Below are 15,994 nucleotides of genomic sequence, written 5' to 3'. Positions count from 1 at the left end.
TGAAAAAAAAAAAAAAAAAACCAGTAAAATATTGTTAAATTGCTTCAGAGGGGGGCAGCTGATACCTATTAATACTTTTATCTGCCAGTACAAGGTACCCAATTCAAGATCTCTCCTTTTCCTTAGTTTACATTTTTTTAAATGTCAACTTTGTTAGCAAAATAGTCTGGTGACATTTTATTTTATATTCCTTTTATTACTAATAGGGCTGAATATTTTCCCCTGACCACTAAAATACTGTGATTCAAAATGACCAAACTTGTTAGCTTAAATCCCTCTTTCTCTTGTTATAAAACCTGAGATTATAGCAGTTAGACATTTAAAAGGTTAGTTCATAGCACTTAATTTCAAGAATACACTTATTTTAGACATTGTAACATTGGGAAGGGCTAAAATAGAAAACATTCTCCTGGGCCTATGCTGTTTCTTCAACTGATGTAAGCTGAGTCAAAACGCACTTAACATTTCTAAATTGGTGGTGGTAAGGAGAGGGGAGAAATAAAGGGAATAAATGGATGGCCTGTTCCAGCAGCCTCAAAAGAGTCAGATGCTACACGGAAGCTTGCAGTTCAAATTTAAAAGCCTAAAACATTGGCATCTGTGTTGTTTTCCTCATACTACTCTCTGCCTTACATATAAATAGTGAAAAAACAAACACTATGATCCTAGGTTCATAAAAACTATATGTACAGACACTGTATATACAGAGGGTACCAAAAAATGTATGCCCATTTTAAGAAAGAAAAAAACTGTATTAAAATTGTAATATTCAATATATACCAATAACATTTATTATCTTGGGTATTTTATCTTGTATCTCTTGTAATTGCAGAAGTCAAATATGACTTGAGTATTACTATTTTAATATAGTTTCTTCCTTTCTTAAAATGGGTGTTCTATATACTATATATATATATATATATATATATTGCTGTTATTTGGCAACCTCTGTATATAGCTTGTCCACACTGGACACTGGAATGGATTTTTAAAACTCACAAGCATTTGTAGGCCCTGAAATACAAATACAGTGGTAGCCCATTTATTATATATCTTATTTAATCCTTCAAAAATAAAGTAGTATATCTTTCATTGTACAAAATAGACACTGAAGACAAGAAAGGCAACAGCGTGGTTTAAAGAGTCCTGGTTTGCTTTAAAAAAGTTATTTACTGGCAGTGCCTATAGCTCAGTGGGGAGGGTGCCAGCCACACACCAAGGCTGGCAAGTTTGAACCCGGCCGGGCCAGCTAAAACAACAATGACAACTGCAACAACAAAAAATAGCCAGGAGTTGTGTGTGTGTGTGTGTGTGTGTTGGGGGGGGCAGGAGGCGCTCCTGTAGTCCCAGCTATTTGGGAGGCTTAGGCAACAGAATTGCTTAAGCCCAAGAGTTCAAGGTTGCTGTGAGCTCTGATGCCACAGCACTCTATCCAGGGCAACAGCTTGAGACTCTGTCTCAAAAAAAAAAGAAAAGAAAAAGTTATTTACAGTGAAATATCCAGCTATCATGTCACATCCTCAGGGACACTTTCCTTAAACCCCCAAATTAGCTTGGCTTCTCCTGTTCCCAAGTTTCTTGGACTCCACTTTGATAAGATCGGTTACAGTTGTCATTAAATAATGGTTTGGTGCGGTTCAATCTGCCTGACTAACCTGCACACTCACTGGGAAGAGAGACCCACTTGGGCCTGTCTGCTGCTGTTTCTCCGGAGCCGACACAGTATTCAGCATACCATAAGCAGGCCGTAGGTGCTGAGCCAATGGAGAGAAACTAACACTATGAAGTCCCAGTGAGGACGGCTGCTCTTTCACATGGTATGTACTGTCTCTATCTTATAGGTAAGAAAACTGCGCAGTCCTAGATTTCTTAAAAGAGATACTACGAAGCTTGCAGGTTATTTCCAGCTGAACTCACCTTTAACTGATTCCCAAATATCACGCTAGGGACAAATGTGAAGTTTAATATCAAATATATGAAAAATACCACTTTCTCAACAAGGCCTAGCCTGACCTCTTATCTCATTAAAAAACTGTAACTTGAATCCTTCCCGCCCCCCCTTTTTAGACACTCACCAATTGCCAAGTCCTTTTGTTATTCTCTGATTATTTTTCCTAGCCATCTTTTTCTTTCCAATTCTATTGTTATCAACTTAATTCAGGCCCCAATCTCCAGATGAGATGAGAACAATATCCTCTTAAACGGTGTCTCTCTGTATTCGATTTGTCCTCCATCAAATTCAAACAGCCATAAGAGCAATATCTGCACCAGTTTTCTGCATTTATTAGGTTTGTATCCTTGAGCAAACCACTTACCCCATCTGTGCCTTAATTTCCTATCTGTAAAACAGACCATCGGGAGGTGTTTTTAAATATTGCCAGTGTATCATGTAAGTGCTGCAAGAGAAGAGAGAAAACTAGACAGAGAAGGATGCTGTTATGCTTTGAACCAAATAAAATAAGAAAGGAGAAGCACAGGCATGAATGTGACATCTAATGCAAAGTGAAGAGAGGGTGAGCCCCAGGGCACGACAGTAACATGTGCCTAAACTTCAGGATATCAAAACAGGAATATCTAGAGCTGTGGTTCTCAACCTTCCTAATGCCACGACCCTTTAATACAGTTCCTGTGGGTCATGACCCACAGGTTGAGAACCGCTGATCTGGAGAGAAAGCTGGAAAGATTTCTTGAAAGCAGACTACCAAATGCCAGGTAGAGCTATTTACAATTACAATAGAAGCTATGTTAAGTTGACCACCTAAGGGACTGTAACAAACTGGTCAGCATAAGGAAGTGGTCAACCTAAGGAACTAGGCCTACTGTACTGACATACATGTGGTGCATGTCCAGTCTGTGACAATTAGGTTGACTTCAGGAGGTGGTTAGTGTAGGGAAGGTGGTCAACTATGGAGGTCTTCTATATTTTCTAGATAAAGAGTTCCCTCTTTTAGAAAAACAGGATAATCACACTTCCAAAATAAGGTCTTTATTGTAAAGATAAAAAGTATAAAATAAATGGCACACTTAAATACTGGCTGGGGGAACAGCAGAGATTACCATTGTTTTCCATTCAAGGCCAGATAATTTGAAGAGTAGCGTCAAAAACATAAGATTTAGAGGGTTTTGCTATTGTCCTACTTAAGAAACTAATGATTATACCCTGAATAATCACATATTTACAAACAAGTATTAGAAATACTATAACTTAGTATTATTAATATACTTGGTATATAATAATCTCAAAAATATTAAGTATTATTTATATAGACTTATTATTTTTGAGATTTTCATCTACTCATTAAGGAATGTGATACAAAACTCCTTGCTGACAAGGCTTCTATATAAGGTAAAACAAACAAAATATTTAATCATACTTTTTATTAATTCAAACTAGCCCTGTCCCTCATATGCCCAAGAATAAAAACATAAAATTTGATATTTATAAAATGTCTAAGAATGACTATAAAATCAATCCTCCCTATACCTTTCTTAAGCTATCCTTTACTTCCAACCCACTCTCAGCTATCATTACTCTGAATTAGAACCGCTTTCAATCAGTGAGATTTAATCTTATACTTTCAAGATAGAAACAAAAAAGCTACAGTTTACCAGTATAACCATTACTATAGGCTGTACAGAAATTCATATTCAGCCCTGAGCTCTGTCCATGAAAAGGTCTTCTTTGACACTACTGGGCAGACCACAATCCTGGCCCCACTTGCCAGAGGGCTTCTGGGACAGAGTACAACTTTCACAGCAGATACTGTCGTTTAAAATATGATGTAGGAGGACATTTCCTGCCCTTCCTGGAATTTGTATTCTTTTCTCAGCATCCATTTTTACAACATCCATTTTTAGGGTGTAGAGGGCTAAGATTCCACCCCACTCTACCCCAAGAGTAATACATAGCTTAGACTACACAATTCTGTAAGAAATCAAGGCTTTCTTCCCACATCCCCAGAATCCTCAAGGGGGACCACAACCTTTCCTGAAAAGCTGACCCCATTTTAGGGTCCCTTTGTGATGGAGACAGATGTTACCAAATGACTTCCCAAGTTCCTTTTAAGTGGATGTGAGTTTAGAAACTCCTGGGCATTCCCTTTCATAAAGGACTATGGGCAGACAGCCTGTTTGGTCTACGATAACACAATAGATTCTTTCTGAATAAATCAATTACCCACTGGCATTTCTTCTTGTTCTATATAAATAGCCTTTCTTCTTCTCCTGGCTTCAAGACCTATGTGATGTTAGTAAGTGGTAACACTAGGTTCTTTCCACTGAGAATACCACAAAATGCAAAGCAAAACAAAACTTAAGTTATACATCTTTGTGGCTATTCTCTATAATCATCTCATTCGTGTTGATGGGCCTTGGCAATAAAAAGTTTTAAAAGACTAAAATTAAAATTAATGTTTCCATAAAATCACAAAGAGTAACATTTTAAACCTTAGGACATATTCAAGCAAGTTAGCAGGCTGAAACTGTACTATCAAAAACAGGGCAAGAGCTATCTATGTAAGTAATTACCTACATTTATTGCATCAGCATCACTATCCCCACAGTAAGATGGATGTGTGAGCTTAATTAGTACAATGTGCTAACAAGGCCAGGGGCCTGGATGGGGGGTCCAAGCACAGACTGAGTTCTAGTCTCACTGCACTCAGAGGGCCCTTTTCCACTGTGATCCTACAACAGCAGCAGCAGAGCCTTACTGGGTGCTAACTGTCAGGCACAACTCTAAACACTTCACACAAACGAACTCACTTCAATAGTCACAACTACTCTTATGGAAGGCACTGTTATCTGCACTCTCTCAATGAAGAAACTGAGGCACCAAAAGGGTAAGAGCCTTGCCCAAGGCTACACAGCCAGCAAGGCGGAAGGCCCAGATTTGGCCCCAGGCCATCTCACTGCAGAACCCGCCATCCTTGCTGCAAAGCAATCTTGTCTCTACACAGAAGTGAGGGTCAGGAGACAAGTGCCATTGGTGGAAGTCAAGGAAACGCTGTCTCTGAATCTTCAGCAACTCAACCCAAGGGAACCAGGGAGGATATGGACTATCTGATCCGACTCAGGGCAGATCTAAAATTTTTCTTTACCTAATTTTTCTGATAAACTAGCTAAACTAAGACTCATTTTCAAGATACATAAAAATATAATAGTGAAATTTTAAAGAAACTTTAAAATAAAACTTCGAACTCTAATTCTTTGGTATGGTTAATCTTTATCAACTTTTTACTATATGACATAGTATTAAACTTAAGTAGAGCATTCAATTAAGTACATAAGAAAATTTTTCGTATTTATTTCCTGCTTAATGTAAAATAGCACTACTGACAAAAATAAGATATAGTGCCTTAATTGTTCAATTAAATCTTTCATGTATCCTATGAATCAATCAGGCCTCACATGGTGCCCAACACTTCTTGTCTGAAGCACTGAGCTCAGCAGTGATTATCGATAACTTTCCCACTGTATGTGCTCTCCATGAGGGCATGGACCAGGCCTACATCATTCTTGCATTGCCCCCACCCTCACCACAGTGCGGACCTCAGCAGGCACTCAACAACACAGGCTGACTAACCCCCTGGGTCTGGAACCAAGGCACATCCCATGGTCGGCACCCTCATTTTTTTTCCTTTCTAATTTTTTTTTTTCTTATTTAAGTCCTTTTTTTCTGGAGACTTGTAGAAAACTGAAACTGAAACTTACCTTTCCCCATTAACAAAAATTGATTCTCACTGGATAAAAGATTTAAACTTAAGACATGGAACTATAAGGATACTTGGAGAGAGTGTAGGGAAAACTTGAAGAAATTGGCCTGGGAGCACCCTCATTTAACCTTCAACTACTCTGGGCCTGTGTTCTTGGGAAAGGGATTCTGGAATCTGTCTCACCTATCTCACAAGCTTATTGGGAGGTAAAATGAGGATGTGCGTGATACGTTTGGCAGGAGCACACACGTTTAGCAGGAGCACACACGTAAAGGACTAAGGAAAGAGAGGGGAAGACAACTCCCCCCAAGGGCCCCAGGTTGATTTCTAAGTGTGAATCGCTTTTTATGTTAACTCATGAGACCCTGAATATATGTTTTCTTGCCCTCCTCTCATCATGAAACACGTTCACACCAAAGGGAAAGCTATCAAGAACTCTGTCAATATAGAACTGAGTCTTTAAATAGGTTCTCTGTCTTCAGTATCCAACTCAGATGAAGAAACACGAGACTACATAAGCAAGCAAGAATTTGAAGACAGCAGTCCACTGCCATACCACTGACAGTGAACCAGATGGGAGACAAAAAAATTAAATAACGTGGCATCAACAAATAAAACTATCCCACAGACTGCCCTCAAAGAGGTCCAGAGGAGAGGTAACACTAGCAGGAGCCAGCAATTCAGAAGTCATCACGGGGATGTCAGAGAGTGCTCATCTTCCAGATCAGCATTCGTCACGGCACCTCGAGATGTGTTCAAGAGGAACTATTTCTTTGCTTTTTTTTTGGGGGGGGGGACTATTTCTTAATGACATTTGCAGTTTGGGTCTATAAAAGAAAATGTGTAAGATGGTGACCTACAGATAGATACGCCCCCTTGGGTTATCTATCTTCTCATGGAAACTATTAACATTTGTACAGAGTTCCTTCTGTAGTTAACAATATTAAAATGCTATGAATGGCCTGGGCAAGGTGGCTCACTCTCTGGAAGGCTGAGGCAGATGGATTGCCTGAGCTCAGGAGCTAGAGACTAGCATGATCTCACCTCTACTAAAAATAGAGAAACTAGCCAGGCATTACAGCACACGCTTGCAGCCCCAGCTACTCTGGGGGCTGAGGCAAAAGGATCACTTGGACTCAAGAAACTGAGGTTCCTGTGAGCCATGATGCCAGGACACTCTACCCAGGGAAACAGAGTGAGACTTCATCTCAAAAAAAAAAAGAAAGAAAAATGCCATGGATGATGCAAGAGCAAAATACAAGATTACATAAAACTCAATTTTCCCACCCAACGCTGTTCCCTACTACGAAGGGAGAAGAATTAACAGAGTAGATTAATACTGTTAGTCACACACACTGAATTCTCAAAATGCTAGAGCAACTTTGACTAAGAAAACAGGCACTAGGGTAAATTATGGCGATGCTGATGTGTATGGCCTCAGGGTATGAAGGGGACACACACAATTACCTCCTTCCAGCCACACAGACACTTCAGATTTTTTAGCACACTTTCTACTTTAAGTAAAAATATGAAATTGCTAACCAACTACCAGTTGCTCAGAGAAGACTCTGTTGAAATTGGTCACTTGATAACTGCTGTCACTGCCACCTAAGAAATAAGTGGTAAGTCCTAGGCACTAGGAAAATAGCAGGAGACAGACTCAGATTAGGAAAAGAGAAATGAAGAACTGCTTTCTTCCAAGCCCACTTGGTTATACAACTCCCAATAGGAATAGCTGCCATTTCTGAGAACCTGTTATGTTATGTGGAGAGTACCGTGACAAGCATTTGCATGCACCATCTCTAATCCTTGCCATGAACACTGAGATAGAGAGCAAGAGGCCTGCTGACAGATGCGGAAACTGGCCTGGAGGCATTAAACTGTCCAAGGTCACTCTGCTGACATGTGAAAGAGCAGGGCTTTGAAATTCCAGCCCATCTGCCTCATGGCCAAGGAAGACTGCAAAGGAGTGGTTAAGGATGGGGAGAGTCAGATTTGGTCAGCCCCAGACATGCTGCAGAAATCAGAGAAGCTGGCGGAATGTGCACGGAAGAGACAGAGTACAGAGGCAGAAGCACAAGCCTGAGGTGCCGGGAGAGCATTGGCTGTCATCTCACACAGGGGGGGTGGAGGAGCCATCTGGGAGGAAGCCAGGGAGCCAGGACACCGTGGAGACCCCGCAGGCAGAGCAGAAGGGCACTGCGGAACAACGCACAGACTACCAGATGACGAGGGAGCAGAGAGGCCGCCCTGCTGGGGGATCACACCACAACACAGCAGGCAGGACAGATGAGGACTTGGCTGCCCAGAGTTCACTACCACCTGGGAGAGGACAAGAAGACAACAGTTGGAGAGCACTGAGCGGAAAAGCCAGCGGATAAAAAGATGGGGGATGGGGCGGCGCCTGTGGCTCAAAGGAGTAGGGTGCCGGCCTCAAATGCCAGCAGAGGTGGTAGGTTCAAACCCAGCCCCAGCCAAAAACTGCAAAAAAAAAGAGAGAGAGAGAGAGAGAGATGGGAGATAGAGTGAGTGTAAAATAGTAGCTGCCAAATTCCAGTCCAAGGCACAGTATTCACAGGTGACAAAATGAGAAAAACACAGAAAATGAGATAAGGCTTTCTTTCTGATGACAAGGCCAAATTTGTTTATTTAAAAGGCCTACTGTTAATCTGAGATTATTATAATGACTGGTAGCTTGAAATCTCTGTTTTTACTAAATGATAGTGATAGTTTCTCTTATCAAAAGACAAAGCAAAACTGTATCAGACCCCATTAAAAAAAAATTACACCGCTCCATTTAATCTCCGAGTCTGAGAACCTGGGGTAGAGTATGCCTTCAAGAAACCTGGCAATTAATTAGAAGCAAAAAGAAGTGAAGAACTTGAAGAGAATACCAAATCCAGGAAAAATCCATGAGAGGAAAGACCCCAGTTCAGGCCTGATTTGTTTATCTGAAAATACCAGCAGTTACCAGAGAGGTAGACAGTCAGATGTCCTTCCTCAGAAGGCAACAGGAAAACAGCCACATAGCTGAGGGGCGGACTTGAACATGAGGGCTCCAGAACCCCACTCACATAGAGGAGACAGAAGAGGATCCTGGGGGCAGAAGGCCTGTGAACAGTACGCCATCAATCGAGAGCAGGCTTTGGGATGCGATTCACCAATCCACAGGAAAGGCAAATGACAAAATCCCAGCATTTTAAGATGGAAATGAGCTGCCACAATATGAAACACACTTCTGAGCAAAATGAAAACTGCACCTACTTGGCAATGCTGCGTGGAGGGAGGGAGAAAGGGAGGTACACTGGTAGGAAACACAGGATCCTATTGTGTATAAAAACCATGAATCAAGACCTGGCCAAAGACAGAATTCTAAAGATACAAGGAATAAAACAGCACTGAACAGAACGAGCTTGCAAAAGAGATGCTGACAGACTGCAGCGAAACACTAAATGCTGTGACTCTGGGCACATTCAGTACATCATATTGCTTCATTTAGAACTATTTACTACTAGGATAAAACAAGGTCCTTGTGTGCCAAACAGGCTGGCTGATTAAGACAGTCTGAATGCTGTGCTGTGGGCTGCCTGACTCAATCCTGCTTAAAAATATCTGAGATTTTCAAACAAGACTAAATATGAATGCCTGCTCCAAGCCGGCATTTGCTGCCACAGCTGTTATTCTGGATGTATAGCAAAAAAAAAGCTAAATAGGGAATTTTTTTCAAATGCATCCCATTTATCATATTATTCCAACCACCACAGACTCACCCAGGAGGCAGTCAGCTTGCAGACAAAGCCATAATTCCAAGCAGCCTTTCCTGTGCACATGGAGGCTGAGTGGCCTGGGTTTCCACATGGTGCAGAAGCCCTTTGTAAAATGTTATTTTCTACACATCTTGTACTAGTCTTGGCACTTCTGCTGGCCAAAAATTTTCCCAGCCCAGAAGGTTTTCACTTAATTCCAACCGCAATTACTAAAACAACCTTTACATCTCAGCTTTTCCTCCCCCACAGAGTTGGCTTTAAAAAACACAAACATGTCTCAGGATACGAGGTGCTGGTTCACACAAATACAAAAATTTAACCAAAAAGTAAAAAGGAATTCCAGAATATTAAATGTTATGTTTCATATAAAATAATGTGAAGAGAAAAGTATGGACAGTTTGGCATTCTTTTTATTTGCCCTTCTTCCAAAACAAACCAAAACCAAAAGATTCCAACTGATGGTCATTTATACTTCAAGAAAATAGCAATGAAATATCAAAAATTAAAAAAAAATTGTATTCATTCTTCACCTTTTACTCAAATCTACAGCTCATTTTAATAATTCCCATTTAATACAGTGAAAATTAGAACTACTTGTGTTCATATATCAAAATTGTCCAGAGAAATGAAGTCTCTCCATGGATACATGCTTTGATCCAGAAATTAAGTCTTTAACTTTCCCCCATGTCGTCTCCAATTTCCTCAGACCACAAGAATCTTTTTCATCTCTGAGTTTCAAATAAGCCCCTATGGTCAGGCATGAATTCTGTGGTGCCAGTTACCAGGCTGTCTGTGTTACCTAAGTATTCCTCACTTATCTTTCCAATTAGGATCTGCGATTCTTATCTGATAGGATAAACAGCCTCCTAAACTCTGTCCTCCTCACACCCTCACTATAGTGCCTGCAGGTCAGAGACTGAACCGCAGGCTGTGTGGGTAGTTCAGGGTGGGTAACACACAGAGTAGGTGAGAAGGTGCAGGACAAGCAGCGAACACAGTTTTCCAAATGTGCAGGGGAAGCCATCTGGCCCACACAAACTAGCCAGAACACTGATGCTCAACAGTCTCACCACTGTTTTCCAAAGCACATCCCTAACCCAGGTCAAATATAAGCTAAGTATCCCAGAGATGTGGATTCTCAAACTTGAGAGCACAAAAGAATCACAGGGCCCACTTAAAGGTCTGGCCCTTCAGGAGAAGGGATCGACATTTTAACTCAGCCCTCCTGGAGACTCAGACATAGGCGGGTAAGAGGACCTCTGAGACACATGGAGGCATTTAACTTCAGGGGTCCCAGCCTGGCAGCGTATCAGAATCCCTGGACCACCATCACCTAAGCATTCAAAAAGTCAGCCTGGGTTTGTTTAGAACAACAAAACCTACCTCAGGTGAATGTAACATCCGGTCAGGTTCTGAATTGTTGTTGATGAAGCCTGGGCTATTCTAATGTGGTATCCAGCAATCACTCATGGTCCACAATTCACCTCCACAATAAAGCTACTTCTCCTCTTCCACTAAAGGAGATGTAACTTTTAAAGGCCACAATGAGGGCTTAGTTAGACTGCCTCCCACGGGAGGCCAAACAAAGGGACAGTTGTTTTGTTGTTCCGGTTGAAGATGAGGAAAGCAGGTGGGAAAGCACGGAAAGAGGGACTGCTCAGATCTAATTTAAATGCCTTCCCATTTTAAATAAAATTGATTTAGTTAAAAAAAATCCCTCTCCTATAACAGTAACCCTTAAAAATAAGAGGTTAAATCAGAAAATGGGATGTGAAAGGTATTCCAAAAAGCTCTTAAAAACATGTTTACATCGTTTAAAGAAATACTGTAGATAAAGAGCTTAGGAGCTTAAAAATTATAAGTTGTCAGCCGACAGATGAAAAGGTAAAATATTTATAATATATTTAAACTTCTGAAAAAAAACATATCGGAACTTATACACTGAAGTTGCTATTATCCCGTTCAAAGTACTCAGGTGTTGAATGTTTTGGAAGGTTTTCCCTTTTTTTATGAATTACAATGAGTTTGTCTCACAACAATGTTATGAGAAAATTTTGCAGAACCAATGCTGTTTATATGAATTACAGAAAATTCAAACCTGAGAATCAGAATAAAATATACACTGTTTCAACTAAATCTCATCCTAAAGATGATACATTATGACATGTTGGATCAATTTCCACATCCTAAAGCAATTCTCACAGGCACCCCAATCCAAATTTAGGGTAAATGAAAGAAAGAAGGCACAATGCTTGCTTTTGCTGAGGGGTCACCCAGGTGGATGGATGCTCGACTTTTTCTTTTTGGCCAGGTCTGGGTTTGAACCCACCACCCTCAGCGTATGGGGCCGGCACCCTACTCCTTGAACCACAGGCACCATCCTGGATGCTCGACTTTTGAACTGAGCAAAAGTCATGGTCTGTATTTAGTAAAGTCATTGTTCCATGGAGTTAGTTGGGAAAGATCAGATTGTAAAGACATCCTCTTGGCCTAAATGTTGTTTAGGATCCCGACCCATGCAAGGACTGCTAAGGATTCTGTTATGTTCTTATATGAATGGTTGCCAGCTCCAATTTAAAGTTGTATGAATTTTCTTGGAGATTAAAATGCAGATTCCTGGGTGTCTGCTCTAAAAATTCTGAGCTCACAGTCCTTTGGATAAGGTAGAAAATATGATTTTAACAAGGATTCTATATAGCTGGTCACAGATCCATCTGGAGAAACAATTGTTCCAAGTGAAGGAAAATAGATCATAGTCTAAAGTGTAAATTTCTAGGTAAAAAGAACGATTGCTTCCATCATTCCTGAAAGGCCCTTTTTGAACATCTCTAGGGTAGACTACATCCTGCCTTCCCTTGGCCAGGATACTTCCTTCTGCTCTACTTATGATAACATTCCAGTGCTGACATACAGAGAGTGAATAGTCAAAATTCCCAGACTGTCTGCACTCACTGCAGAAGACCCAGTGTGCTTCTCTGTAAGAACTTAAAAGCATTTCAATTCTTTATAATTCCTTATAGTTCCATGGTAGTGCTAAGCCCATCATCTCAGATTTATACTCTGCCATTCATCTATTAGTTCTGAACAGGATTAACTTTATCTACATAATTCAAAAAATCTGAACTTCTAGGCTAGATAATGAAGCTGTAGACCCTGTATCGTATCACACACACCATCCACATCATAAGCAACCCTACAAATCAAAAATGGTGCTCTCCTCCTGGATCCAGTTTCTCTCTGAAATTACAATGGAAGGGATGGAAACAACTGTCCCCAGGTCAAAGCCTAAAAGACATCATTCCAGTCACTCATTTTTCATATTTCTGATTACTTAAGCAACTAATATTTAATGTGCTCTGATTATTTAGGTCAGGCCACGCGACAAAGGAGGCAAAGGTAAATAAAAGAGGCATAGTCTGTGCCCTTTATGATCAAGTGACACAGTGGGAGAGACAGTTATCATAAAAATAAGCCCAACCCAGTGTGACACCAACACTGACCTGCCTCCATCAGGGCAGGGAGAGTCTGGAAGTGGGAGGGGCAAGGTGTTGACCCTTCCTTTACTTACCTTCATTGATCTTCTAACGACCACATACTTCTATTATTTAAAAAAAAAAAAAATCCCACAGTGTAATAAACTTGGAAACACAATGAGATAAATACAGTAGTAAAGAGTCTTATAAGAAGGGTGTTAAGGCCAAAATTATTACCACTGAGAGTCCATACTCACACATGGAAAAACCAAGGAGTTTATTCTAATCAGGCATATGCTTGGGTCACTCTCATGAGAAAAGCAGAAACAGGGGGGAGTGGCCCCTAAACAAAGGCCAGGGAAACTTTTATACACTTTCCCGCAAAGTACTATGGGTTGCAATAAAATGGTGAAGACGATGGTTGAGGAAGAAGCTAGTGTCTGGTCACTCATTGGTCACTAGGGAGGTCTTGGGGTTCGGATAGATCAGCTGTCTCTTCGTGGTTGGGGTCTTAACTAGGGTGGAGGTGTGTGAACTTTTGATTGGTTGTCGCCACCTGGGCTGAGTACCTGATTTGATTTATGACCTTGGAGCTTCCTGCAGCCCTTGCCTCCTCCCCCACTCCTCCATGTCTTCCTTCTTCCCCAGCTCTTTATCTTTTCTACTTTTGCTACTACCATCACTATTTAAAGGCAAAGCAAGGAAAATAATAATAATAATAATAATACAAATAGGATCATAGCTGTTCCCTCTCAGGGAACATTATCTAACTGTGGTCCTCAACATTTAACATGGAAAAACAGGCCTAAAATGACCAGAACCCACCCTAGTCCCAATCATAGTCAAAGACCAGACTCTAGAAAGAGAATATTGATGACTGGTTACCCCCACCTTTTGCCTACTGGGTCTGCCTCACTGTGACAGCAATAATTCCAGGATGGGTGATTCCCAAGCCAGAACCTAATTGAATGCATACAATTAAGAGCAAGACGTTATGAAATTCCATCACTAATTATATCATCATTAGCTGTCCAGGACACCCACAACTGGCATAATTGTTCACATCCCTTAGAACTGGCAGACCCAGCAGGAAACAGTGATTGCTGTTGTTTCCTCCAGAAAATGGTGATTGTTGATGTATTTCAAGGCTTCCTCTCATCTCTCTCAGAGTAAAGGGGAAAGGCATAAAACAATATACGCTGTAAACCACTTCTGACATAGCTTTTGCTGTCACATATATCCTACTGCCAAATCTAATGGAAACTTTCAGTGCATTTTTATTAACCACGCTGCTCCATTTTACACCACAGCCCTTCCAGATGTGCTTCCCAGCCCTTAGTTCTATGAGAAGCTCTCATAAATCTCCCTTCTTTTCTGCCTGTTCTGTCCCATCCCTCAAGTTTTCCTTCACTAGCCCTTTAACAATGGTGCTTGCCAAGGTTCTGCCTTTCTACAGACTGTGCCTGGACAGCTTCATCTATGATGCCCACTTCATCCCTTAATCTGAGGGCTTCAGTTCCAGCCCTGAAGGTCAGCCACCTCCATCAGGTTTAACCTGAAGACCACTGCTCTGTCATTCTCATCAGACAGATTGTCTAGACAGAAAATCAACAAAACAATGTTAGACTTAAAATGGACTTTAGACCAAATGGACTCAACAGATAACTTGAGAACATTTTACCCACCAACAATAAAACAGACATTCCTTACATCACCACATGGAACATCCTCCAAGATGGACCATAGGTTAGGCCACAAAACAAGTCTTAACAAATTTTTAAAAATCAAAACTATATCAAGTGTCTTCTCAGATGACAGTGGAATAAAACTAGAAATAACAAGATGAACTTTGGAAGCTACACAAATACATGGAAATTAAATAACATGCTCCTGAATGATCATTGGGTCAACAAAGGAAGATGGGAATCAAAACATTTTTTGAGACAAATAAAAATGAGAACACCGCATACCTAATCCTATAAGATACAGGAAAAGCAAAGAGGGACATTTATAGCATTAAATGCCCACATCAACAAAGTAGAATTCTAAGTCACAAATTAAAAATCTAACAATACACCTCAAGGAACTAGAAAAAAAAAGAACAAAGCAAACCCCAAATTAGCAGTAGACAAGAAATAACAAAGATCAAAGCAGAACTAAATGAAATAGAGACTAAAAAGGAAAACAATACAAAGGATCAAGGAAATGAAAAATTGGTTCTTCAAAAAGATAAACAAAGTCAATAAAACACTAGCTAAACTAGCGAAGAAAAGAAACAAAATCCAGAACCCAAATAAAAAAATGAAAATGAGGATATTAAAACTGATATCACAGAAATACAAGAGATCAGAGACTATTATGAACAACTATACACTCATAAAGCAGAAAACCTAGAGGAAATGGATAAATTCCTAGAAACATACAACCTCCCAAGACTGAACCAAGAAGAAACAGGTCAATGATGCATAGTAAGATTAAATCAGTAATTTTAAAAATTTAATGAAGAAAAGTCCATCACCAGATGAATTCACAGCCAAATTCTACCAAATGTACCAAGAAGATGTATACCTTAAGAGCCCTGATTTGACCATTACACAATCTATGCATGTAACGAAACTGCACATGTACCTCATAAATTTGTACAAATTTAATAAAGAGAAATGAACTCGTTCTTAAAAATCTGTTCCAGCCCCTACATCCCTTTCTTAGTGAAACATACACTCTAGCCAAGACACTAGTGCTTGTTATGCTATCCTCAATGGAATATGCAGCCTTTTTTAGAACATTTTGTTTGAGTTTATGTCTTCCCATTTGGATCCCTACGGAAGGACAGAATAGTTGCTAGCAAAATAAAGAGGGATTTTGAATACAAGAATAAACTTGACTGGCAGTGAGAAAAGACTCCAAAGATGGAAGCATCTGCTTAGAAAATGTCAATGAGCTGCAAAGAGACCTCCCCATCTCCAGCTGGTCAGAGCTAAAGGCTGGCCCAACTGTGACAAGAGCCCAAGGGAAAGAGACCTCCCCATCTCCAGCTGGT

At 40.4% G+C, this 15,994-nt stretch overlaps 1 protein-coding gene across 1 annotated transcript in view; it reads right to left on the bottom strand.

Moving 5' to 3' along the window:
• The window catches only part of LRRC1 (leucine rich repeat containing 1), a 129,725-nt gene that overhangs the window by 53,110 nt on the left and 60,621 nt on the right, over positions 1-15,994 (bottom strand). The window lies entirely within an intron of this gene.

The sequence above is a fragment of the Otolemur garnettii genome, unplaced genomic scaffold (genome assembly GCF_000181295.1).
Source record: "Otolemur garnettii isolate 467f Iridium unplaced genomic scaffold, OtoGar3 scaffold00035, whole genome shotgun sequence".
Taxonomy (NCBI): Eukaryota; Metazoa; Chordata; class Mammalia; order Primates; family Galagidae; genus Otolemur; species Otolemur garnettii.
The sequence above is the reverse complement of the archived record's forward strand: the minus strand, read 5'-3'. Positions and strand labels throughout refer to the sequence as shown.